Source organism: Carassius auratus, unplaced genomic scaffold, assembly GCF_003368295.1.
Source record: "Carassius auratus strain Wakin unplaced genomic scaffold, ASM336829v1 scaf_tig00041487, whole genome shotgun sequence".
NCBI lineage: Eukaryota > Metazoa > Chordata > Actinopteri > Cypriniformes > Cyprinidae > Carassius > Carassius auratus.
Window position 1 is genome coordinate 105,716 of NW_020526652.1, and position 27,977 is coordinate 133,692.

Consider the following 27,977-nt stretch of genomic DNA (forward strand, 5'->3'; position numbering starts at 1 on the left):
TGGACCCCAATCTCTCCGCGGCCCAGAAGACGGAACTGCAGCACCTGGTCGGTCAGTTCTTGGATGTGTTCTCCCCTCTGCCAGGGCGGACAACCGTCATCCAGCACGAAATCCGAACACCACCAGGAGTTATCGTCCGGCAGCGGCCCTATCGTGTCCCGGAGGCTCGGCGACACGCAATCGAGACAGAGGTACAGGAGATGTTGAAGTTGGGGGTAATTGAGCCCTCGCGGAGTCCCTGGTCCAGCCCCATCGTAATGGTCCCGAAGCCCGATGGCACCCTAAGGTTCTGCAACGACTTCCGCCGCCTAAATGAGGTCTCTGAATTCGATGGCTACCCCATGCCCCGGGTCGATGAGCTCCTCGATCGACTGGGAAGGGCCCGGTTCATATCGACGCTCGACCTCACTAAAGGTTATTGGCAAGTCCCCCTGTCTAAGGATGCCAAGCCCAAAACAGCCTTCTCAACCCCCAGTGGCCACTGGCAGTACCGGGTCCTTCCCTTTGGCTTGCACGGGGCCCCCGCCACATTCCAGAGGCTCATGGATGTCCTGCTGAGGCCCCATATGGCCTACGCCGTGGCCTACCTCGACGACGTGGTCATCCATTCAGAGACCTGGGGGGAGCTTTTAGAGCGGCTCCGGAGGGTGCTGCTGGACCTCCGCCGGGCGGGGCTCACCGCCAACCCCCGGAAATGTCACCTGGCTCTCTCCGAAGCCAAGTACCTGGGCTTCTGCGTCGGACGCGGCCTCATCCGCCCCCAGGAAAAGAAGGTGACAGCTATCCTCTCGGCACCGCGGCCCACTACCAAGACCCAGGTACGAGCCTTTTTGGGGTTGGCGGGATACTACCGCTGTTTTATCCCTAACTTCTCCTCCTTAGCCTCCTCCCTGACAGATCTGACCAGGAAGGGGCAACCTGAGAAGGTAGCCTGGAGTCCAGAAGCGGAAGAGGCGTTCCAGCAGGTGAAGTCAGCCCTCACCACGGAGCCAGTCCTGCGAGCCCCCGATTTCAACTGCCCCTTCCTGGTGCAAACCGACGCCTCGGACACCGGGTTGGGAGCCGTTCTCTCCCAGGTCCAGGACGGCGAGGAACACCCGGTGATCTTTATTAGCCGGAAGCTGACCCCGACCGAACAACGGTATGCCGCCGTGGAGAAGGAAGCATTGGCCGTCAAGTGGGCAGTCCTGGAGCTTCGCTACTACCTCCTCGGCCGCCGGTTCACCCTGCTGACAGATCATGCGCCACTGCAGTGGATGGCCCGCGCAAAGGACACCAATCCCAGGGTGACCCGGTGGTTCCTTGCGCTCCAGGACTTCCACTTCACCATACAACACCGGGCGGGGACAGCCAACGCCAACGCGGACGGCCTCTCCAGGATAGGGGCAGCTTTCGCAGGTCTGTCAGGCTCCACTCCCCACCCTCCCCATATCTCCCCATTGTTCCGCAGGTGCAGGTCGACGTTTAGGGGGGGGGAGTGTGACATGCGTCCCGAGCGCTCGTCAGCGTCGCCCTGGCAACACAGTGGAGTCACCGGCACTAGCTCGTCACGGGCTGAGCGGCTGCACCTGCAGCTCGTCAAGCGGCGCCTACTTAGGCAGAGGAGGAAAGCAGTGTGGTTGAGGAATGTCTCCCGACTCAGACACTAACCCTTGCCTCCTCTGTTTTAGAGAGCAGCGTGTGACCGTCAGCCCCAACCAGGAGAGCACAGCACGGGAACCACCACTCAGGACACAGAGAGCACGAGGGAGTTGGAGCACCACGGAGAGCACCGCCTTCACTCAGAGCACCATTTACTTAATAAATCCACCCTTCGGGGACTTTTTCTGTCCATCGGTTGTCGTGTAGTTCCTCACCCCGCCACAATATATATATATATATATATATATAATTTATGTCTAATGGAAAAATTTGTCAAAGTGTCTTCCAGTTGATTTGCACTGGGATTTCTTTCATTCTCTCGGGAAAACATCGGTTACATGTAAATCTAACAGTTATGGCAGATGGCAGAATATCGGCAAAAATGATTTATCTGTTTAGTCTGTTCTTTATTTACGTCTGAACATGTTATAACTAATCTAGCTAATATTATAGCTAATTAACAAAGGCTTTTAATGCCATTGTGTGTTGTAGTACAAAATCTTTAATGCAGGTTCAGTTCCACAGAAGGATTGCTTTTTGAAAATTAAAAATTCAGACAAGATAGTTAAAGTGCAGTACACAGATTGTCAAATAGAATATTTATTTATTCAGAGTTAAAATGGTAGGCGCATCTTTGTTATGGTCTATGCTTTGATCTTTGCAACTTTAACAGAACAGTTAGAGAAATACTTTGCTGTAATTCAATAATGCTGTTGTATGGAAACATAATAGGCTGTCAGGAGAGCACTATAATTTTAATAGTTACAGAATGCTAAGCAGGCACATGCACACATCAAAGGGCCTTGAGCACCTGCTCTTTTTCTTCCTCTAAAGAGAGTGACCTTTTTTCTGGGGAGTGTTTTTTTTTATGTATAGGCATGTTGTATAGTGTGTTTCTGTTTGTGCACAGCTTTCCCTGTCAGACAAATAAAAATCTAAATATCAGGTGGGGTCAGGAAATGCTGAGAAATGCTCCGTGCCTCAGTGACTGGCACATGCACATCACAGTCACAGACGGCCGCAGAAGTGAAGCCTTCTCTCTCTTTTCAGTTGTCTTTGTCTTGCTGTGGAGGTGAGTGGTGATGAACAACAGACTAAGCTACCTGTGCCTCGAAGTTACAGCTAATTATCCAAAAGACAAAATAGTTCATTTGTCTTTCTAACATCCCTGACTCATGAGAGAGCTATCGTGTAAGTTAGCTAAAGTTCAGCTAAGGCAATAGGAAGTCTAATAGGTTAGATTGGTTCACTTTAGTTCACTCACACTGCATGATTCAGTTTTTTATGCATTTAGATATGGGGGCAGAAATGTATATATTTTTATCATTTCATATAGTTCATTGGTATCATGCTAAGTTTTTCCACCAAAAAGCAGCATGATTACTGATGTGATATTGATTTTATGCAGCAGTTCAAAAAACAAGAATTTATTATATTAATACACTTATGTTTTAGACACAATTTTGATTGTTTTTGCTCTGTTTTGTCAACAAATATAACTCCAGGGTGCTGTTTCATAAAAGACGATAAGAAAATTGGGGATAAAAGTGCAAAACCTGACTTGAAGAGTCAGCTTCATAGAGTAGAGCTTCATTTTGACCTGAAAATAGGATGTTTGGGGAAAAGGTGTAATTTTCAGATGGGACATGTCCCCACTACTTTTTGCCAGGGTCGATACTGTCCCTACTACTGATAAAAAAAAAGAAAGATTAACCGCTTTCGTTTCCATATAAATATAAACTATGATAAAAATTAATCAGCATGAATTGTATGTTGTAGCAAAAAATGATAATAATAATAATAATAATATTAATAATAATACAACAATACAAAAACCTTCTATTGTGACTAACTCAGAAAGCTCGACCAGTGGGAATAATGAGTCTGGAGTGCTGAATTGCCCATCTCCCCATCAGTGAATCAGCACCTGCCTTCAAAATTGTCTCGCGCTGCCCCTGGTACATTAATGTATTTTTCAAAGGCTAAAATTTTGTTTTTCCAACTCTAAACCCAGTCCTCTATAATAAATGAGTTTATTAAATAAAAAAACTAGCAGAGTTGCATGGTGTTCCACCACTTTTTAAAGCAAAACTGCGCCACTGGGTGAGATGTTATGGATTTGTGTTTACTTTTCTTAGAATAAGAGGCAGAGTTTCAAGAAATGTTAAAGCAATCGAGAAAACTACCTAGCTGCAGCAGGATTACAGGTTGGACTACTTTTAAACTGTTGCCGACCATTTAAATTCACTCCATCTCACATATTCGATCCAGGTTCAGTCAGGATAATTTGATGTGCACACTTAGGCCGGTGACACACTGGCAATTGACAAACTTCTCAATTATCTAAGCTAACAGAGTGTGTTAAAAATGTTAAATTTTTGGATGACAAATCATTTTCTCCAATTAAATTCAGATAAGACAGAGATATTAATTATTGGACCAAAAAAACACTACACAGAATCTTGTAGATTACAATCTTCAACTAGACGGATGTACTGTTACTCCCTCTACAGTCAGAAATCTGGGTGTTATATTAGACAGCAATTTGTCTTTTGAAAAACATATTTACAATGTTACAAAAACTGCATTCTTCCATCTTAGAAACATTGCCAAGCTACGAAACATGTTGTCTGTTTCTGATGCAGAAAAGCTAGTTCATGCATTCATGACCTCTAGACTGGACTATTGTAATGCACTTCTAGGTGGTTGTCCTGCTTTGTCAATAAACAAGCTACAGGTAGTCCAAAACACAGTAGCTACCAGGTCAAGAAAATATGATCATATTACCGCAATTTTACAGTCTCTGCACTGGCTACCTATTAAGTTCTGTATCAGTTACAAATTATCATTACTTACCTATAAGGCCCTAAATGGTTTAGCTCCTGCGTACCTAATAGCCTTCTACCACGCTACAACCCATCACGCACCCTAAGGTCACAAAACACTGGACTTTTGGTAGTTCCTAGGATAGCAAAGTCCACTAAAGGAGGTAGAGCTTTCTCACATTTGGCTCCAAAACTCTGGAATAGCCTTCCTGATAATGTTCGGGGTTCAGACACACTCTCTCCGTTTAAATCTAGATTAAAAACGTATCTCTTTCGCCAAGCATTCGAATAATGTATCTCTTAAATTGTGAGTGTAGTGCATCTGATCAAATGTGCATTTTTATTCATTAGCTTGGGTTAAACTAATTTTGTTTGTTGGATCAGCAGCTATGCTAATGATGTCTGTATTTTGTTTCTATGTTTTGCCAACTAGGATTAACACAAGCTCCATTCTGGACCCAGAACACCTGAGAAGAGATGATGCTGACCATCAGAGGACCTCATATGATGCTAACCCTGAATCAACAAATAGAACTAACAATTATTGCTACATGTGTGACTGCATCACATAATAATTATTAATTAATAATATTAATAATATTCATCGTCTAGCTGATTACGTCTTGTATTAATTTTTTTCTAAAAATCCTGTCAAACGTGCACAAACTGACAGTCACCACCATAAGCTACTACTAAATATTGTAGAAACATAATTTTCTGTAAAGTTGCTTTGTAACGATTTGTATTGTAAAAAGCCCTATACAAATAAACTTTAATTGAATTGAATTGAACTGGCTGTGTGGCGTTTCTGCTGTGTCAGTTGCGCGGCGGCTGCTTCGCGTTTTCTGTGTCTTTACACACCAGAAGCGTGCCTGACGCGCTGCTGCTGCTGTAGGTGACATAGAAGGAGGCCACCGACAGACCAGGATCTTGTCTTCATGACAACAATATAAACTTTTTTACACACCTACGCCTACTGATAAAGGATACCGTCAACAGTATTGATGGCAAAATATACTATGTTTGACAGGTGCAATATTTGAAAATCGATATTTATTTATTTATTTTTTAAATTACATTTATATCTGAATTTATGTCATCCTATAGACTTTCAAACATCAAAATGTCATGAGTTAATATATATTTGTGTACAAAATGACATTTAAACATATTTTCCTATTATATTTTGCCTGGAAACGCTTCCAACAAGCTTGCGTGTCTCGTGAAAAATAGGCTCTATTTCTAACATGCACGCATTTTCTGCGCGGCTCAAGCAGGCAGTCTGCAAGCTCTAAGCTGTTAGGCCGGCGACACACTGGATGCATGGCGCAAACGTCTCAGCTGCGTGGTGTGTCTGTTTTTAATTTGGCTCCCATGTTAACAGGTTAGTGCTTGCAGACTGTCTGAGTCAGACGCGCGGAAAACAAATGTAACCTTTGTTCCCTGAGAACAGGGAACGAGACAATACGTCATCGACGTTATGGGGGAACGCCTCAGGCGTGACAGGTGTCTGAAATCAAATATCAACTCACAACAATCATGCTGACCGGCGACAGCCGTGAATCATCAGCTTCAATTCAATTCAATTCAAGTTTATTTGTATAGCGCTTTTTACAAAACAAATCGTTACAAAGCAACTTTACAGAAAATTATGTTTCTACAATATTTAGTAGTAGCTAGTAGTTTGTGCACATTTGACAGGATTTTAGAAAAAATAAAAATAATAATAATAATACAAGACGTAGTCAGCTAGACGATGAACTATCAATATTATTAATTAAGTTATTATATGATGCAGTCACACATTTAGCAATAATTGTTAGTTCTGTTTGTTGATTCAGGGTCAGCATCATCTCTTCTCAGGTGTTCTGGATCCAGACTGGAGCTTGTGTAAATCCTAGTTACCACGGGATGTAAATCTAGGCGAAACATAGAAACAAAATACAGACATCATTAGCATAGCTGCTGATCCATCAAAGTAAGATTAGTTTAACCTAAGGTAATGAATAAAAATGCACCTTTGATCAGATGCAACTACACTCACAATTAAAAAGATACATTATTCGAATGCTTGGCGAAAGAGATGTGTTTTTAATCTAGATTTAAACAGAGAGAGTGTGTCTGAACCCCGAACATTATCAGGAAGGCTATTCCAGAGTTTGGGAGCCAAATGTGAGAAAGCTCTACCTCCTTTAGTGGACTTTGCTATCCTAGGAACGACCAAAAGTCCAGCGTTTTGTGACCTTAGGGTGCGCGATGGGTTGTAACGTGGTAGAAGGCTAGTTAGGTATGCAGGAGCTAAACCATTTAGGGCCTTGTAGGTAAGTAATGATAATTTGTAACTGATACGGAACTTAATAAGTAGCCAGTGCAGAGACTGTAAAATTGGGGTAATATGATCATATTTTCTTGACCTGGTAAGGACTCTAGCTGCTGCATTTTGACTACCTGTAGCTTGTTTATTGACGAAGCAGGACAACCACCATGAAGTGCATTACAATAGTCCAGTCTAGAGGTCATGAATGCATGAACTAGCTTTTCTGCATCAGAAACAGATAACATGTTTCGTAGCTTGGCAATGTTTCTAAGATGGAAGAATGCAGTTTTTGTAACATTGGAAATATGATTTTCAAAAGACAAATTGCTGTCTAATATAACACCCAGATTTCTGACTGTAGAGGAAGTAACCTACAAGATTCTGTGTAGTGTTTTTTGGTCCAATAATTAGTATCTCTGTCTTATCTGAATTTAATTGGAGAAAATTATTTGTCATCCAATCTTTTACATTTTTAACACACTCCGTTATCTTTGATAATTGGGAAGTTTCATCTGGTCTCGTTGAAATATATAGCTGAGTATCATCAGCATAACAGTGGAAGCTAATTCCGTATTTTCTAATAATATTACCAAGGGGCAACATGTATATTGAAAATAGAAGGGGACCTGATGATAAATGAGATGACTCCCCATTTAAGTAAACAAAATGGTAGCGATCGGACAGGTAGGATCTAAACCATCTTAGAGCCTGCCCTTGAATACCTGTATAGTTTTGTAATCTATCTATGAGTATGTCATGATGGTGTCGAACGCAGCACTAAGATCAAGTAAGACTAGAAATGAGATGCAGCCTTGGTCTGACGCAAGGAGCAGGTCATTTGTAATTTTAACAAGTGCAGTTTCTGTGCTATGGTGGGGCCTAAAACCTGACTGAAATCCTTCATACAGATCATTTTTATGCAGGAAGGTGCTCAATTGAGCAGACACTACTTTTTCTAAAATTTTAGACATAAATGGAAGATTTGAAATAGGCCTATAATTTGCCAGTACACTAGGATCTAGTTTTGGTTTCTTAATAAGAGGCTTGATAACCGCCAGCTTGAATGGTTTTGGGACGTGACCTAAAGATAACGACGAGTTAATGATATTGAGAAGCGGTTCTTCTGCTACAGGTAACAGCTCTTTCAGTAATTTAGTGGGTACAGGATCTAATAAACATGTTGTTGGTTTAGATACAGTGATAAGTTTATTTAGCTCTTCCTGTCCTATGGTTGTAAAGCACTGCAGTTTATCTTTGGGTGCGATGGATGAAACTGAAGTGTTAGACGCTGTAGAATCTACATTCGCTATTGTATTTCTAATGTTATCTATTTTATCAGTGAAGAAATTCATAAAGTCATTACTATTTAACGTTGGTGGAATATTTGAATCAGGTGGCGTCTGGTAATTTGTTAACTTAGCCACTGTGCTAAATAAAAACCTTGGATTGTTTTGGTTATTTTCAATGAGTTTGTGTATATGCTCTGCCCTAGCAGTTTTTAGAGCCTGTCTATAGCTGGACATACTGTTTTTCCATGCAATTCTAAAAACTTCTAAGTTAGTTTTTCTCCATTTGCGTTCAAGACTACGAGTTACTTTCTTGAGAGAGTGTTATTATTACTGTTATACCATGGTACAGTACGTTTTTCTCTAACTTTTTTCAATTTGATCGGGGCAACAGCTTCTAATGTATTAGAGAAAATAGTGCCCATGTTGTCAGTAATTTCGTCTAATTCATGTGTATTTTTGGGTACAAATAGCAGCTGAGATAGATCAGGCAGGTTATTTGCGAATCTTTCTTTAGTGGCTGGAACAATAGTTCTGCCCAGACGGCATCGCTGCGACATATAGTTAATATCAGTTATACGCAGCATGCACGATACAAGGAAATGGTCTGTAATATCATCACTTTGAGGTACAATATCTATAGCAGTAAGATCGATTCCATGCGTTATAATTAAATCTAGTGTATGATTAAAACGATGAGTGGGCCCGGTGACATTTTGCTTGACTCCAAAGGAGTTTATTAGGTCAGTAAACGCAAGTCCTAATGTATCATTTGCATTATCAACGTGAATATTAAAATCTCCCATGATTAGCGCCTTATCAACTGTAACTAGAAGGTCTGAGAGGAAATATGCAAATTCTTTTAGGAATTCTGTATACGGCCCTGGTGGTCTATACACAGTAGCCAGAGCAAGAGATACATTAGATTTCTTTTGTATGTCTGACAGAGTAACATTTAGCAGAAGTATTTCAAAAGAGTTAAACCTGTATCCTGTTTTCTGGGTAACATTGAGAATATCACTATATATTTTTGCAACACCCCCGCCACGACCAGTCTGACGGGGCTCATGTTTATAACAGTAGTTTGGTGGAGTAGACTCATTTAGACCAAAATAATAATTTGGTTTTAGCCAGGTTTCAGTCAAGCAGAGTAAATCAAAACTATTATCTGTGATCATTTCATTTACAATGACTGCTTTTGGTGTGAGTGATCTAATATTTATGAGCCCAAACTTTAAAAATTGTTTTTGTTCATTTACTTTACATTTTTCTGGTTTAATTACGATAAGATTTTTTCTAGATCCTACATTATATTTATATTTTGACCTCACTATTCGGGGAACAGACACAGTCTTAATAGTTTTTACAGCGCAAGTACTTTTATCATTTAAGCGGGTGGAACAAAACTCATCATAATGGTTATTTGAGAATTGTCTTACTAGTCACATGGAGCGAAGTGTCCTGGAGATGTTGTCAGAGAGCAGCTCTGCTCCGACTCTGCTGGGGTGTAATCCATCAGCGCGAAACAGTCTAGGACGCTCCCAGAAAAGATTATTAACAAATAGCAGTTTCTGTTCTTTACACCATGACAACAACCATTCATTTAAAGCAAAAAGTCTACTGAACCTTTCGTGTCCTCGTCGATACGTGGGCAGTGGTCCTGACACGACGATCATCGCCGCAGGCGTCGTGCAGCGAACCATCTCGATCAGGCTCCTGAAGTCCCGTCTGCCGCAGCGTGGTGTCGTTAACCCCGGCGTGAAGAACGACCGCTCTGGGGCTCTCGTCGTCCTTCAGGATCGCGGGTATCTGCGCAGAAACATCGAGAACACGAGCACCAGGCAAACAATGAGTGTGCACTTTACCTTCGGCTAACGTAGCACTTACGTGTCGGACGATGGAGTCTCCGATGATCACAGTGTCGCGTCCTGTCTCGCGGAGGGGAGCGAAGCGGTTCTGGATGGAGATCTCGAAGGCAGGAGGGGGAGAAGCCGTCGCCCGGGACCCAGCTCGCGCCCTCCGCTGTGGATGCACCCAGGGTCCGTGGTGTCCCGGCGTCGCAGTGAAGGACATCTGGGAAGATCGCGTCCTGGGTGCACCGGGCCTGCGCAGAGAAACACACGGAGTAGACGTGGTGGGACTGTTAACAGCACGCTGTATACTTACCCCAGACTTGTGAGCGTCAGCCCGGGATAATTCCAGCGCGCTCTCTCAGCTGGGCCTGCTTCTGTTCCAGGTCGCGAATCTGCTTCCCCACGGCCTCGAGCTCGAGCTGCACAAAGTGGATACATTCATCCGCCATTAAAGCAAGTAACATTGAGTACAGCAGTGGTAATGTGTGTGAATAGAGTATTAGCAATGTAAGCGCAGTTAGCAGCAACCACGCTTGCTGATGCTAACTGGCTAAAAGCTAATAGCGGACCCGGGAGATCTAAATAAAACTAGTGATAGCGAGGCGCTCTGATTGTTTTTGTTGTAGAATACAATAGAGGATATATTCACACGTTATATAAACGGAAACGATGATGTATAAAATTGATTTTTAAGTTAAAAATAGTCAATGAAAAGAATATAGTGACGGAACTCAAACGCAGTACAGCCGTCAACAACAAACAGGAAGTGACGTAATGATGAGCATGCTTGAATGATGAGCATGCGACCTGGATATATAAAAAGGGCGCCTTGAAACCATGACAATATCATTTCGTCTGAAGGGATTGTCTGGCAGGCAGACCCCGAGGCATGGCTGGGAGACGTATTGTCTCGTTCCCTGTTCTCAGGGAACAAAGGTTATATTTGTAACCTGAGACGTTCCCTTTCAAAGGGAACTTCGACAGTACATCATCGACGTTATGGGGAATGAAATACCCACGCCGCCATGCTAAAGGGAGTGCATGCCCAATGGCAGTGACAACTGTCAGAACCAGCAAATTAATGAACGCTAGAACCACTCACCCTCAGGTCACACTGGGCTGTCAGTGACAGCACTCCCTACTGTCATAGCCCAAGCTATATGATACCACAGAAAACCTCCATAAACATAGTTTAGTGAAAGGTCTACCTGGGCCTGCTCAAGGGCTTAGGACCAGAACTTCAACTTCTTAGAAGGGGTCCCTTCTAGGGAATGTGGCTAGGGAACCCGAGGGAACCCCAGCCAGTCACTATTCAGGGGAACATGCCACCTGAAATGCCACCAGGCAGGCCTGACCTGGTGTCACTACATAAGACACTACAGACTGGCCACTTCCTGTCTGTCCGAAGACAGAGCGTCTGGAAACTTGCCTTTAGGAAGGCATCCAACCCGAGGAACTGCGGAGCAGGCAGTGAACCACTCGGCCCGGATCTCAGAGATGGGATATCTTGGAGAGTATGACTCAGCATAGTGCTTTACAGCCCTTGCCAGCGAGGGGAGTTTCTCTACTCGATCCACGATCCACTAACTGGGAGGCCTCATGAGAGGCCTACAACCGACTGACCAGACTCAGGAGACCACATACTCATATTGACCCTCAGTGAGGGGAGCATAAGATCTGCCTCGTAGGCAACCAGGCTGTAGCACGATAAAGAGGGAATCAAAAAAGCGGGAATTCAACTTCAGGGAGGCCTGTGGGGCCTGCCACCTAGTAACCACAGTATGTGGGATTTAACCCTCAGGGAGGCCTAGTAAAGCCTACTACCTGACCACTACAAAATGTGGGAGCCCACCTTCAGGGAGGCCTGAAGAGGCCTACTACCTGAAACAGTCTAATTAGCTGGATGTGAATGCTGCTGGGGACTCACCTAACAGGGAGGCCTGGTCGAGCCTACTAGCTGATAGCGAGTCTATTCTGCTACTTTAACGAACACCGCTGAAACCATACTATTAAAAAACGTTTTCTATAGTTTTGTCCAAGTGTATGTTCCACAATGTTGTGACCCACCTCCGAGGAGGCCTGTTAAGGCCTACTACTCGGCAGTGAGCCTTCTGCCCGAACTACCAGGGCCAACCACCGAAGGTAAGCTGGCCTAGGAGCCCTATTTGGGGGCTATCCGGTCAACGAGGCCTGCTGGGGCCTACTACCTAACCGTGTAGCCTTCGTAGCAGAAAGCTGTTACTACAGCATCCTGGTACCTAATCACATTGCCAAATGCAGTGTACTCAGCGAAAAGCAATACACTTATAGCAGGGGAGTACAACATATGCCATTCTGACTAGTGAAGGCCCCATTAGGGGCCTACCTACTAAATGCATAGGTGTCAGCCCATGGCATTCCTCTGGCTTCATGGGAGCGGAGTTCAAAAACCAGAAAGAAATGTAGTTTAGAACTCCCTGCTCAACCGGAGCCATTGTGGTGTGAGGTAGATAAATACAGAGCTGAGAACCATATGCCCCTGCAATGTTAGACAGGGAGCGGGCCTGCAAGTGGCTCCAAAGGGTGACAGGGATTTGTCCTGCGCTCAGACTAGGGGAGCGGGGGCTAAATTGCAAGCCAACCCACTTCAACCCATCGGTCGAGCGATTAGCTCAACGGGCTGAGTGGAGCCAGCTCTAGAGGCCCAAACATCTCTGTCCGGCAGGGTCTGAAAAACTGTCACTTTGCAGAGCGAAAGATGGCCTAACCCTGCCAGACTAATCCTCCCTCAGCTACCACCCTGCATCTCCCCTGAATGCAGAGAAAGGGGCGGGCCTTGGCCAACAACCCCCATTTAAGGGAGGAGGCGGAATTTTTTTTTTTTTTTTTTATGAAAAAGACAAGAAAAGGAAAAGTACTGGTGTTTGTAGGTTAAGTGCAGGCGAAAAAGATGAGTCTTTAGATGTTTCTTGAAAATGAATTGAGATTGGAAGGTCATTCCACCAGCTGGGCACAGTCCAGGAAAAGGTCCGTGAGAGTGATTTTGAATTTCTTTGGGATGGCACCACAAGGCGTTGTTCACTTGCAGAGCGCAAACTTCTGGAGGGCACATAGGATTTAACCAGTGAGTTTAGGTAAGTTGGTGCTGTGCCAGTGGTCGTCTTGTAGGCAAGCATCAGTACCTTGAATTTGATGCGAGCGGCTACTGGTAGCCAGTGTAACCTGATGAGGAGAGGAGTAACATGAGCTTTTTTTTGACTCATTGAAGACAACCCTCGCTGCTGCATTCTGGATCATTTGCAGAGGCTTGACAGTACATGCAGGAAGGCATGTAAATATCAAATATCCCTAGCATAGCCTAGGCAAGGTACAGAGGCGGCCCAGGTAAGGGACGACCTACAAGCATAGATCTACCTGAGGGCTCGGAGGAGCCACAGCCTACTTGAGTGAGAGGCTGTGAAACACTCAACCTACTGAAACCTTACATAGCTCAGGGGAGCGAGTATTCAGGATACCAATGTCACAAACCAATAGGCAGAACATCTATCTGAAGATCTATCTGAAGTGCCAGCGTCAGTCTAAACCTAAAGCAAAAAAGCTCTCCTTTTTTCTTTTTTAGGAAGACCAACTACTCTAACCCTGGGTGGCTAATAGCCCTGAGGCTAAACAGAAATGAGCGGTGGCCCACCACGCATATAAAATGTTATGACAGGAAGGCCATCATACTCAGCACGGAAGCCAAATCTTCTTTGAGCTTCTCCCCAATTCGTTCTAACCACCAACTGGGGGAGGCTTCAGGGCCCTAAAGTCCAATACTTTAATTGCTCCTCTAAGAATGACCCCCTAGGTCTATACAGGGAACAAGGTCTTTAGAGAAATACAAATCAGTCAGTCAGTGCATAAATTGCCGATTTCAGAAAGCAAAATATGCGGGGCTAGCATGATTTCATAATCCCTGTATTTTCGTTGCAAAAAACTCGACAGCCTTGCCCCCTGGTCGAGATCCTGCAGCAGGTTATCTTGGTAGGCTTGGAACACTGCCATTGTATGAAGGGCAGCACCAGCCTGACCTGCTGCCGTGTATGCTCTGCCATTCAAGCGAGCCGTGGTTTTAAGTGGCTTGGATGGCAGAGTCGGAGCTTTTAGTGTCGACACCCACCCAGATACGAGATAGTTCGCAAACGTCTCGTCAATTGGGGCATCAACACATAACCATACTCCCCGTTCCCCTCAACATCAGCGAAATTACACCGCTGATGTCGATGAATACGTGCAGAGTACGGTTTCTTCCATGCCCTCTCGATCTCTGAATGGAGATCAGGGAGGAATGGAAGGATCTGCTGAGCTGGTGGTCTATGTTCAGGGAGAAACCGATCGTACAAACGACCCCAAACGATCTCTCACTGAGCGCGCCACCATGGCAACTGAAGTTTGTCAGTGGCGCTTCATAACTTCCACCAACTCTGTGTACACGGGGCAGGATGGCTGACGAGGTTGAGGATCTTAATCCTCCTCCTCAGCCATCTCTTGCCCAGGCCAAAGAGCACTCGCTGCAGTATCAGTAGGAGAATCGTCTCCGTCATCCACCTACAGCTCGCTCTCGTCAGCCGATGACGCGTTCAAGAGGTTAACGCCCCTCTCGAGACTGTCAGCGAGTTCCATCTGGGAGCCCAATGAAGCGCGTCGATCCACGAGGACCAGATGCTGATCTGTCTTCCCTCGAGAAGAGAGCCCAACGAGAGCGGAGCATTCTCATAGGAAAACACTCACAATTTGCACAGGACGCTCCCTCAAGAGCAACCTGTGCGTGCTCTTCACCCAAACAGTACACACACATCTCGTGAGTGTCACCCGGCGACAAATTTTTAGGACTTGCCTTAGATGTGTATTTCATTTTCGCAGTAAGCAGACGTTTAAATCAGACAAAACTGTCCCTGAAGACGAAAAGGATATTGTCATGTTTCAAGGCGCCCTTTTTATATATCCAGGTCGCATGCTCATCATTCAAGCTGATGATTCATGGCTGTCGCCGGTCAGCATGATTGCTGTGAGTTGATATTTGATTTCAGACACTTGTCACGCCTGAGGTGTTCCCCCATAACATCGATGACGTATTGTCGAAGTTCCCTTCGAAAGGGAAATAGAAATAGAAATAGAACCGACGCCTATTTTTCACGCGACACGCACGCGGGTTGGAAGCGTTTCCAGGCAAAATATAATAAGAAAATATGTTTATATGTCATTTTGTACACAAATACATATTAATTCATGTCATTTTGATATTTGAAAGTCTATAGGTTGACATAAATTCAGATATAAATGTAATTTAAAAAATAATTAAATAATTGTTGATTTTCAAATATTGCACCTGTCAAACATAGTCTATTTTGCCGTCAATACTGTTGACGGTGTCCTTTATCAGTAGGCGTAGGTGTGCAAAAAAAGTTGATGTTGTTGTCATGAAGACAAGATCCTGGTCTGTTGGCGGCCTCCCTCTGCTGCGTGTCAGTTGCGTGGCGGCTGTGTCTTTACACACCACAATCGTGCCTGACAAAAAAGTGACTTGAGTAGAAGTTGAAGTGCTCTTTAAGCACCACACTTAAGTAGAAGTACTAAAGTATTCAACATTTTTTGTACTTAAGTATTGCAAGTAGTCTATTTTAACATTTACTACTCAAGTGCTGAAAACAAAAGTACAAGTATTGTGTTATGTAGTTATTAACTATTAGTTATTAACTGTTTTTACTATTTCAAATGATTAACCTAAAGGACAATCACAATTCCGTTGACTAACTTTTGTAAACAAAAAACGGAATCAAAGTAGTGTGACATCAGAGGGTCAGTTAGAATTTTTTGAAGCATCGAAAATACATTTTGGTCCAAAAATAGCAAAAACTACTACTTTATTCAGCATTGTCTTCTCTTCCGTTTCTGTTGTAAGACAGTTAAAAACAGAGCAGTTTGTGATATCCGGTTCGCGAACTAATCATTCGATGTAACCGGATCTTTTTGAAACAGTTCACCAAATCGAACTGAATTGTTTTAAATGGTTCTTGTCTCCAATACGCATTAATCCACAAATTACTTAAGCTGTTAACTTGTTTAATGTGTCCGACACTCCCTCAGAGTTAAAACAAACCAATATCCCGGAGTAATTCATTTACTCAAACAGTACACTGACTGAACTGATGTGTCAAGCGAGAACTGAAGATGAACACCGAGCCGAGCCAGATAACGAACAACAGACTGACTCGTTCACGAGTCAAGAACCATTTCTGTCAGACGCGTCCGATTCGAGAACTGAGGAGCTGATGATACTGCGCATGTGTGATTCAGCGTGAAGCAGACCGACACACAGGCAGCAAGGAAGTCGACCGGAAGTTGAAGTCGGCTGCGAGCTGCCATCTTGTAGCAGAACTTCACTTGCGTTAGCATTCCCATTGACTCCCATTCATTTTGGCGTCACTTTGACAGCGAATAACTTTACATCTGAGGCATTTAAAGACTAAAGATACATGACAATGTATAAAGGGCTCCATTACCTTCTATGTTACATTATAGCCCCGTATAAACAGTTTTTGTAAAAAAATAGGCTAACGATTGCGTCATAACCACTCGACTCTCTGTCGCATTACCGTACAGACAGGAGGAGAAGCTCGCAGGCAATTAACTTAATATGGTGTACTGGCGTTACATTTTAAAATACTATACAAAATAATGAATCAGAATACTTAATCTTGCTCACTCACGCCAAAGAACTCCCCGCTCAAGCTCCTGTCTCTGCAAGATTAATGATGGCAGTTTGCACGCACAGCTACTAGAAGATTTACATCTGTCAGACAGGTTGCTGACGTCGTCAAGCTTCGTTTGAGTCTGCGCGTCAGAAACGGAAGTGCTAAAAAACGCAAAAAATGGGGGTCGCTGTGTCCATTTTTTTTACTGTCTATGCCGACACACAGAGCGTCTGAACCGAACTGGTTATTTTGGTGATTGATTCTGAACTGATTCTGTGCTAATGTTATGAGCCAAGGTAAAGCGAAGGCTTGCAGTCAACGCCAATGACGCTATCACGTCGAGCGCAAAAGAATCGGTGAACGGTTTTCTTCAACTGGTTTATTGAATCGAACTGTCAGAAAGAACTACTGGTGATCCAAAAACTGATGCAACCGGTTCTTGACTCGTGAACGAGTCATTATCTGGCTCGGCTTGGTGTTCATCTCTCTCTTCACAGCAGTTCAGTCAGCACGCGCAGTCTCGCTTGATTCGCTCAATGATGTGCCAGCTTAATCAAACCTGCCATCTACAGTTCTGGCAGTGGTAATGTGGGTTTGTAATGGAATGATTCGTAACATTTTTAGAATTGTAACGAGTAACGATGCAGCACATAAAAAAATATCGGATTAGAAGTATTAAACTCAGCGAAAATATGTACTGAAGTAAAAGTGGAAGTAGGAGAAAAAATAATACTCTAGTAAAGTACAGATACCGCCTTTTAATAATTAAGTACAGTAGTGAAGTAGTTCTACTTCGTTACTATACATCTCTGCTCCAACCCTTGTTTTATCATCGCTGAGATTGGACAGAACCATCGAGGGGACATAGAAATTGCCAAAAAAATGATCAGAATGGCAAAGGTAAAGTAATGCTTTATCAGATGCACAGTCTGATAGCGGGTTGATAACAGTTCTTCACAAGTTTCAAAATAAAGGGAAGGGTAAAAAGGGAAATTAAAGGTTTTTCTAAATTTTTTATGCTCTGTTATCTATCTATCTATCTATCATCTATCTATCTATATATATATATATATATATATATATATATATATACTGTATATTCCCTAAACAGATCAATGACTTGAGCTGTAAAAGTCACACATTGTATCACATCAAGTTTAAGACTCCATTTCTTATACACTAAAAGAGAAAGGTACCAAAAGTGGGATTTTGCAGTCTAATATGCTTCGGTTTCGACTTGCTTCCCTATATTCTCAATGACTGAAAAGTAGTTTTGACCAATAGCGTGCAGGCATTGTATATCATTTACAGATTTACAGAGAACTGTCAAAGCAATGCAAAGTACGAGTAAAAACATGTAAGCTATACAGACCCTAACTATACAGAGCACGTCGATAGGAAACTTTGGACATTCAAGGCATTTTAGAAATCCCGCTCAGGACACATCAGGGAAAAAATGAGGATGTCTGAACACAGATTCACCAAACACGCTCTGGAGCATCCATACACGTCCCCTCACGCCTGGGGGCCGAACTATGGGGCTCACAAGCATCATCTGGAGTTCAGTCACCAGCAGTACAGAGAACTGCAGCAGTACGCCAATGACATTGGCATCTTCTTTACAGCATCAGGGATGGATGAGATGAACAAATGCAGAACATTTTCAAATTTAAAGCGAGAGAATATATGCATGTGGTTATTTGCAAATGTCCCTCCAAAACCAAGTAGACTCAAATACGTCTCTTAACCTTTCCTCTCCCTATCTCTGTCTGTTCAAAGTTGCCTTTGCAGACACCAACAACATCCCTTACCTGGAGAAAACTGCCAAAAAAGGTAAAACTCACTGAAGCTGACAGCCTTTTGTAATGAAAAATCAGTAGAGATTTTCAGAAATTGATGTTCCTCAGATTAATTAAATGTCACAAGAAGCTATCCAAACTGTGCGAATATAAGAAAAGTTCAAGCAGAAACAGAGAACTGAATAACAGTAGCTTCCCATGTGCATTTTGAAGTCAGTTATTCTGGAGAAGGCTACCAGCAAAATCTCTTAGTGCTGATTGGCCAGAGAGCTGAGAGAATGAAACCTACAAATCCTGGGGCAGATTTTCTGGATTTTCATTTCATTTTTCAGTTAGTTTCTGCAGATGACTGCGCATAACCAAGCTAATATTTTTGGCTTGTTTGTTGTAGGTCGTCCCATAGTATAGCGTTACATTTTAGTCAAATGTTATGAGCGTGTAAGACATGCTCACGAGCACATTATGTTATTTCACACGCGCAAAAATTAACCTTCAGCTGGCATGATAAAAGTACTCGCGCACAAATTCAACAACCGAGAGGTGTACATGTAGCTGCGAGCGAGCGCCTGGCATACTCGCATAGGTTATCTCTGCTTGTGCAGTGGAATCCTGCTCACGCGCAGCGGGCTTCTGTTCGCGGAGTGCTGTTTTGCTCGCGCGGTGGATTTCTGCTCGCTCGAGTCTACATGACTTTTGACAATTTGGGGGCGGAAACCAAGGAGGGCACTGACCCTCTTATGATTGGTCACTTTCACACAGGGACATCCTTGTACCTTGATTGACCGCTCTCATTACAGGAAGCACGGAGTTGGGTTAAGTTACCACCGAAGAAGAGTGGGAATGAATTAGAATGAGTTTTCTAATATACATTAAATGTATCTGCACGTATAAAATGCTGCGCTGATCATAGTTAAATCAGTTACCATCGATGAATATACACTCTAGAAACGGTTGGGTCATTTTGTTGGGTTATTTTATTTCTTTTTAAAAACTTTTGGGTAGTTTCAAATTTACTACGTGTTGGGTTAAACCTGCTGGGTTGCGTCGCTGGGTTGTTTCAGGTCAGCGCTGGGGTTATTTAACGCGCCTTGAAGATCGCTCCCCAACTGTCATTTTGGAAGAACAACGGGGCAAAGCCACGGCTTTCAACGGTTTTAAGGTAAGTTTATTTAATGTTTTCTGTAATAATTAATTTAAATTGGCAGAATTATAACTTTTTTTGCGGCAACATTACTGTTAAACTTCTATAGGCCAACATTATTTACGTTAAATGATGAACAGTTTACCTCAAACGGGCAACCTACGTAACGTTACTCACATAATCGTGCTAAGGTATCTAAGACGACAGATTAATACAGTTTTATTAAGTTTCAGACAGTGACGGATGGCTGAAATATGCGAATACCTGTGAAAATAGAGGGAAAATTAGTTTGTGACATTGTGTACATTTAAGTGAGTCAAATGAGTTCAAATAAGTGAATACGACTATCTCAATTTTTGAGAATGTCAATTTGTGTCAAGGGTGGGACTATAAAATGGGGCATGTTTGTATTGGGAGATATTTAGTAGTTTTTACCCCAAATCTCTCACTGTTTCCACTCTGATGCACGTCAGCAAAACAACATTGCAGTTCTACTCTGATTTACCTATTTGCATCTTACCCTATATTTTATTCATCAGGTGAAAAGCATTTTGCACAATTGTCTTTGAGTAACGTCACCTCCCAATACAAACATTCTCCATAGTATGGTCCCACCTCTGACAAAAATTGACAGCTTTTAATGTGAGGCATTGGAAATTCAGATGCTAAAGTAATTGCAATTCCATTTGAGTTTTGGCAGGTAACATGTGCGACACAGTGAAAAAACAGACATGGTAATTCATAAAACCTCATGTTCTTGTTCTTATGATGCATTTATGCTAACATTAGTCTGTTTCTCTCTTATTCCGAGGTCACTGTTGCCACCAGATCCAGTCTGTATCCAGATCAGATGGTGGATCAGCACCTAGAAAGGACCTCTACATCCCTGAAAGACAGCGGAGACCAGGACAACTAGAGCCCCAGATACAGATCCCCTGTAAAGACCTTGTCTCAAAGGACCACCAGGACAAGACCACAGGAAACAGATGATTCTTCTGCACAATCTGACTTTGCTGCAGTCTGGAATTGAACTACTGGTTTCGTCTGGTCAGAGGAGAACTGGCCCCCCAACTGAGCCTGGTTTCTCCCAAGGTTTTTTTCTCCATTCTGTCACCGATGGAGTTTTAGTTCCTTGGTTTTCCTTAGTTGGGGACAATTAATATCAAGCGATGTCATTGACTTGATTGCACAGAGGGACGATACATCACTGAATCAATGATGAACTGACCTTAACTGAAAACTGAGTGTTTACTGTTGTCCCTTTGCATTATTACACACTATTTTCCTATTTAATATTGTAAAGCTGCTATGATGCAGTATTTGTTTAATATGACAGGCTTATTAGTCATAATACATGGAAAATACAGCTGCAAACGGACTTTGCTTTTCCATTTGAAATTTGGCAGTCCCTGTGCATTCATGAAAACGGAAACAGTAATTTTTGTTCAGTGTTTTTGAAACAGTGTTTTTGTTCAAGATTTGCAATTGTATTTGGATTATGTCACAATGTGTCACATGTGGAAAACACAATTGAAAATATAATTTGCAATTCCTTTTGAAAATTATCCTTCCGTTGACAGGCTCTATAGCAGAGTACACTGCTCTCAGGTGTAGATCTTTGCTTCAAATCTTAAGTGTTTGACAATAGTACACCCAAAAATGAAAATTGTCATTAATTATTCACCCTGGTCTGAAAGCTCTCGAAATTTTTTATAATTAATATACATTTTAGGACATCTTTAAATGATTTTACATTTAAATGTAAAAAATGTTAATTGTCAATGCCATTTCACTGTGTATTTAAATAGCTAAACATGTACAAATTTAATAGTTAAACAGCTAGACACCGGTCATTCCGAAATAATTTTCTTGTTTATTGCAACTGTATTTTTTTTGTTTTTTTTTTTTGTTGTTTTTTTGGATTTGCTGGAAACAAAAAAAAGGGAAAATTGCATGTTGTTTGTCAGTGGTACAAATTTGTGAATGTCAGATTCCATTAAAATTATTTTTAACAGTCTAAATAACCTGTATTCTTCATTATTTATTAATCCATGATTGCTTTGTTAAGCAAAAGTGAAATTATGAGAATAACCCAGCAAGAATAACCCAGAACCAAAAAAATGCAAACACACAAAGAGTAAAAATTCCAATCTTGGGTTTTCTCAATAACCCAGCATGCTGTTCTGTCTAATATTTACCCAGCGCTGGGTTGCCAATTGGGTTATTTTTAACTCAGCTTTTTTTAGAGTGCATTAGCGAACGATGAAGCCTGCGTTTTGTTAAGAAAGTTAACATTAACGTTACATATTTCCTAAATGAATCATAACATAATTGTTTTCACATGTACTTTTACATGTGAAAACAATTGTTATGATTCAGTTAGCCTAACGTTAGTTGTCTAAGATGCAGTTTTTAAAGATTAAAAGTTTTAAAATGAGTGTCTGTCGATCAGCATCACAAGTGTTGGCTAAGGCGTTAGCTTCAGAACGAATAGGCTACCTAGTTACATTACTTGTTGCTCAAAAATATGTAACGTCAATGTTAACTTAACAAAACGCAAATATATACATCGATGGTAATTGATTTAACTATGTGCAGAAACATTTAATGTATATTAGAAAACTCATTCTAATTCATTCCCACTCTTCTTCGGTGGTAACTTAACCCAACTCCGTGCTTCCTGTAATGAGAGCTGTCAATCAAGGTACAAGGATGTCCCTGTGTGAAAGTGACCAATCATAAGAGGGTCAGTGCCCTCCTTGGTTTCCGCCCCCAAATTGTCAAAAGTCATGTAGACTCGAGCGAGCAGAAATCAGCTGAGCGAGCAAAACAGCACTCCGCGAGCAGAAGCCCGCTGCGCGCGAGCAGGATTCCACTGCACAAGCAGAGATAACCTATGCGAGTATGCCAGGCGCTCGCTCGCAGCTACATGTACACCTCTCGGTTGTTGAATTTGTGCGCGAGTCCTTTTATCATGCCAGCTGAAGGTTAATTTTTGCGCGTGTGAAATAACATAATGTGCTCGTGAGCATGTCTTACACGCTCATAACATTTGACTAAAATGTAACGCCATAGTATGGTGATATCTAGTGGAATGCAGTCGATGGAGACCATGTGTTTACCAAACTGTTAAGAAGCACAATCCCAATTTCACTTTCTTGCAGTGCACCAGTGCTTATCCACTGCCGATAGAGCACGTCAACCTCAGTCTGATCCCTGTAAGACAGAAAAAATGATATGCAAATTGAATTTTTTAAATGTTTAAATATTTGGTTTAATTTAGTAAAATCAGATATTGACTAAATTGAAAGGATATTTTTTATCAATAACCAGAAGAAACAAGCACAAGATCAGTTTCTTCCCCCAGGCAACCTACCTCATGAACAGTTAAATGTTCCCCACTTATATCCTTATATTTATATTAGATTAGATTAGATTAGATTCAACTTTATTGTCACTGCACATGTAGATACAAGGCAACGAAATGCAGTTAGCATCTAACCAGAAGTGCAATAAGCAGTAAGTACAGAATAAAGGTCTATAATATGTACAATAACTATACAGGTAAGTATTATCGACATAATTTACAGATATTAAATACTATAAGCACGATATACAGATAGGTGTACTATGAACATACTATACAGATGGGCTATGTAAAAGTGTATGTACACTATAGGCAGAACTACTAACATAATTTAAAGTATTGCAATGGACAGTAAAGTGCATAGAAAATATTTAAGTGTGCAAATGGATCATACAGTGTTCCTGGATGAACAGGCAGTAGTGCAAGTAATAACAAGTTACTGTTTTTTGCTTGAAGTGAATAAATATATAAATCAGTCAGAGTGTTGAAGAGGGGGAGGAGTCTATGTGTGTGGTGTGGGGGGGTGTTGAGGGGTGTCAGAGGGCAGAGTTCAGCAAGGAGACAACTTTAAGGAAAAAGCTGTTCCTGAATCTTGTGGTCCTTGTCCGGAGGCTCCTGAAATGCCTCCCGGAGGGAGGAGGTTAAATAGTCCGTGGTCAGGGTGAGAGGAGTCCTTGAGAATGCTGCGAGCTCGACATAGACAGCGTTTCCTCTGGATGTCCTCAAGAGCAGGAAGCGGTGTCCCTGTGATTCATTGGGCAGTTTTCACCACCCTCTGCAGTGCCTTGCGGTCAGCCACTGAACAGTTCCCATACCAGACTGTGATGCAACTGGTCAGGATGCTCTCGATCGCACACCTGTAAAAGTTCACCAGGATTGCTGAAGAAAGCTGGTTCTTCTTCAGTGTCCTGAGGAAGAAAAGGCGCTGGTGAGCCTTCTTGACCAGGCTGGAGGTGTTTGTGGCCCAGGACAGTTCCTCCGAGATAGTGGTTCCCAGGAACTTGAAGCTGGAGACACGTTCAACAACCATCCCGTTAATGTGGATGGGGTCATGAGTGCTTCCTTTCTTCTTCCTGAAGTCCACAATGAGCTCCTTAGTCTTATTGGTGTTAAGGAGCAGGTTATTGTCAGCGCACCATGTGGCCAGGTGCTGTATCTCTTCCCTGTAGGCAGTCTCATCGTTGTCTGTGATGAGGCCAATCACCGTGGTGTTGTCTGCAAACTTAATGATGGAGTTGGATCCATGCACAGGCTTGCAGTCGTGGGCGAAGAGGGAGTAGAGGAATGGGCTCAGGACACAGCCCTGTGGTACGCCAGTGTTAAGTGTGATTGTGGTGGAGTGGGTGTGGCCTGACCAAACATGCTGAGGCCTGTTGGTCAGAAAATCCATAATCCAGTTGCAGATGGAGGTGTTAATGTCCAGGTCTCCAAGTTTTGTGGTCAGCTTGGAGGGAGTGAAGGTATTAAATGCTGAACTGAAGTCAACAAACAACATCCTAACATATGTGTTGTTATGGTCCAGGTGTGTGAGTGCTGAGTGCAGCACTGTGCATACTGCATCCTCTGTGCTCCTATTTCTGCGGTAGGCAAATTGGTGTGGGTCCAGTGTGGGTGGGAGGCAGTCTTTGAGGTGTGCTAGGAGCAGTCGCTCGAAGCACTTCATAATGATGGGTGTGAGTGCTACGGGGCGATAGTCATTGAGGCACGTTGGGGAGGAGTGTTTCGGTACTGGCACAATGGATGTGGACTTAAAATATGTTGGCACAGTTACTTGGGTGAGGGACAGGTTGAAAATGTCTGTGAAGACCCCTGCAAGCTGCTCTGCCGTGCCCTAAGCACATGTCCAGGAATGCCATCAGGGCCAGCAGCCTTGCGTGCGTTGATCCGGCTCAGTGCAGTGTGGACATCTGTGGAGGTGAGTTTGAGAGGTTGGTGGTCTGCTGAGGCTGAGATTTTGGTGGCCGTCTCCTTGCTGTCGCTGTTGAAGCGAGCATAAAAGTCATTTAGCTCGTTAAGGAAGGAGACATCCGTGACCGTTGGTGTGGAGTTGCTTGACTTGTAGTCACTGATGATCTGGATGCCCTGCCACATGCGTCGGGGGTCAGAGTTGGAAAAGTGTTCCTCTGCCTTCAGCTTGTAGCAGTACTTGGCCTTTTGATGCCCCTTTTCAGGTTAGCCCTGGATTTACTGTAGGCCTGAGTGTCGTTTGACCTGAAGCCAGTGTTGCGGGCTTTCAGCAGAAGTTGCACCTCCTTGTTCATCCATGGCTTCTGATTAGGGTATGTTGTTATCTGTTTTTCTGTTGTTACACTGTCAATGGTGGAGTTGATGTGATCCAGTACAGAGGAGGTGTAGATATCAATGTCCGTGTGAGAGCCACAGGCAGCCTGTGAAGCAAACATACTCCAGTCAGTGTGTTGAAACCTGTCTTGAAGTAAAGAGTCTGCTCCAGTTGGCTACACTTTGATGGTCCTCACTGATGGCTTCACACGGTTGATGAGGTCTGAATACTTAGGGGTGTGAAACAAAGAAAGGTGATCAGACTGTCAGAGGTGGGGGAGGGGGCTCGCGATTTAAGCTCCATTAATGTTTGTATAAACATGATCCAAAGTTTTGTCTCCTCTGGTGTGGCAGGAAACATGCTGATGAAATTTGGGGAGTACTGTTTTTAATTTGCAGTGATTAAAATCACCCGCGACAATAAAAGCAGCCTCCGGGTGAGCAGTCTGTTGTTTACTAATGGCTGCATGAAGTTCGTTCAAAGCAAGCTTGGCATTAGCATCAGGTGGAATATAGACTGCGGTTATTATGGTGGAAGTGAACTCCCGTGGCAGATAAAAAGGTCTACATTTAACCATGAGAAACTCTAGGTTAGCTGAGCAGTGTCTCCCAACAATGACAGTGTTCGTACACCAAGCTTTGTTGACATAAATGCACAATCCACCACCTCTTGTCTTGCCGGAGTTATCTGCTGTTCTATCTGCCCGGAGCGTGTAGCGTCCGGCTAGCTCAATAGCATTGTTGGGTACGTCGCTGTGTAGCCATGTTTCTGTGAAAACCATGACATTGCAGTCCAGAAGTCTCTTACTGTGGGTGATGCGGAGTCGTAACTCATCTATTTTGTTCACCAGTGACCGCACATTAGCGAGGAAAATGCTGGGTAAAGAGAGCCGGAGCGGTGTTAGCTTTAGCTTGACTCTTAGACCTCCGCGCTTCCCCCGCCTTTATTTACGATCTCGACGCCACCTGCGAGCACTTCCGCCCGGCTGGGTAGAGTGCGTAGCCTCGGGTGTTCTACACTGTAAAAAATAAGTGTAATTTTAACTGTAAAATTTTGTAAAAACGCTACGGAAAAAAACTGATAATAGGTTAACAGTAAGTTCCCGTACTATATACAGGGAAAAACTGTAAAAGATCTAACAAAGCATTTAATGTAAATTTACAGTAAAATTCTGTTAATTATACAGCTTTTAGAAGTAAAAAAAGAACAAATCAATGTATAATTTACAGTCTAAAACTGTAAACTGATATTCCCAGAATTCCCTGCGTGACACTCCACGTTTGAAAGTATTTTGTTTAAATAATCATGTTTTTAAATAGTTCTTGTTATCAGTTATGTACATTTGAGCTTTATGTTACATCTTCTGTTGCTTAATGAAAGTTTTTTGCATTATTTAAGTATCACGTGTGTTACCATGATGGTGTTTTGTGTTTCCATAAATGTGCACCTTCTATATGTTAATATATACTTCTGCTTGTGGTGAAGCTACTTGTGATGAGCTTTGATACTTCATGTGGCTTTCTCTTATACAGTACCATCTTTATTATTATGGTGGTTGTCAGTTTTTTTGCAAGGTACAAAACAGATTTAATTTTGTGTGTTGTTGAATTTACTGGTTTATATTCACATTTTCTTGTTTGTAAATTACAGCTTTATTTTGTAAAATTAACAGTTTTTGACGTAAATGTGTTTACAGTTTTCTGTATTTTTACAAAATTATTCTGGCAACCACAGCTGCCAAAAAGTTTTTGTAAAAACAACAAGAAATTTTTTACAGTGTAGCGATCTCAGGGATGAGTCGAAGATTGGTGATAAAACTGCTGGTAAAGTCCTCACCGATATCCAAAAGCTCCTGTCGGGTGTATGATGTTAAAGCAAAGCTGTTCAGTACGAACAGACCCGAGATGAGCAGGAATAATACTGCAAAATTGCAAAAACTGGAGAGACGCTGAGCCTCGCGATGTGTTCGCGCCGCCATCTTGGTCATGTTATATGTTACCACCTCTATACTAGTACATTCCCTGCATCTCACTCTATATCATCTATAGCACATCTGTTCATACAATTGATTTATTTTGCCATTTATTTTGCAATATTTGTCTTGATCTTGAGTACTGACCCACTGATCGAGTCCTTATATAGCAAGAATTCTATCTAATTAATGAGTAGTTTGGAATCTTTCCTTTTCATATTTCCTATTGCAGAAATTCCATAAGGAGTTTCCGGACATTCCCATTGGATACTCTGGACATGAGACGGGCATCCATGTGTCTGTGGCTGCTGTGGCACTCGGGGCGAAGGTCCTGGAGCGTCATGTGACCCTGGATAAGACCTGGAAAGGCAGTGACCACGCAGCATCACTGGAGCCGGCTGAGCTGGCGGAGCTGGTGAGAGCCATCAGGACGGTTGAGATGGCAATGGGCTCGCCAATCAAACAGATGCTGCCCTGTGAGGCTTCCTGTCACAGCAAGGTCAGACACAACCCTCATTGTGACAGATTTAGCAGCAGAAGGCGTTTGAAGTGATCAGATGTGTTAATATAACAGTGTGTGTCCTTTCTTGCAGTTGGGTAAGTCGGTAGTGGCCCGGAAACCATTGCAGAAGGGCGAGATATTAACTCTCGACATGCTGACAGTAAAAGTGGCCGAACCGCAGGGTGTGAGACCAGAAAACATCTTCAAACTGGTTTGCAAGAAAATCACAGAGGACCTGGAAAAAGATGGCACCATCACTGATGCCATGATAAATGGCTGA

The 27,977-nt window shown here is 42.8% G+C and overlaps 1 pseudogene; it reads left to right on the plus strand.

Annotated features, from left to right (window-relative positions):
* The first annotated feature begins 257 nt into the window (after positions 1-257).
* LOC113085424 (sialic acid synthase-like) lies at positions 258-27,977 on the plus strand (annotated as a pseudogene).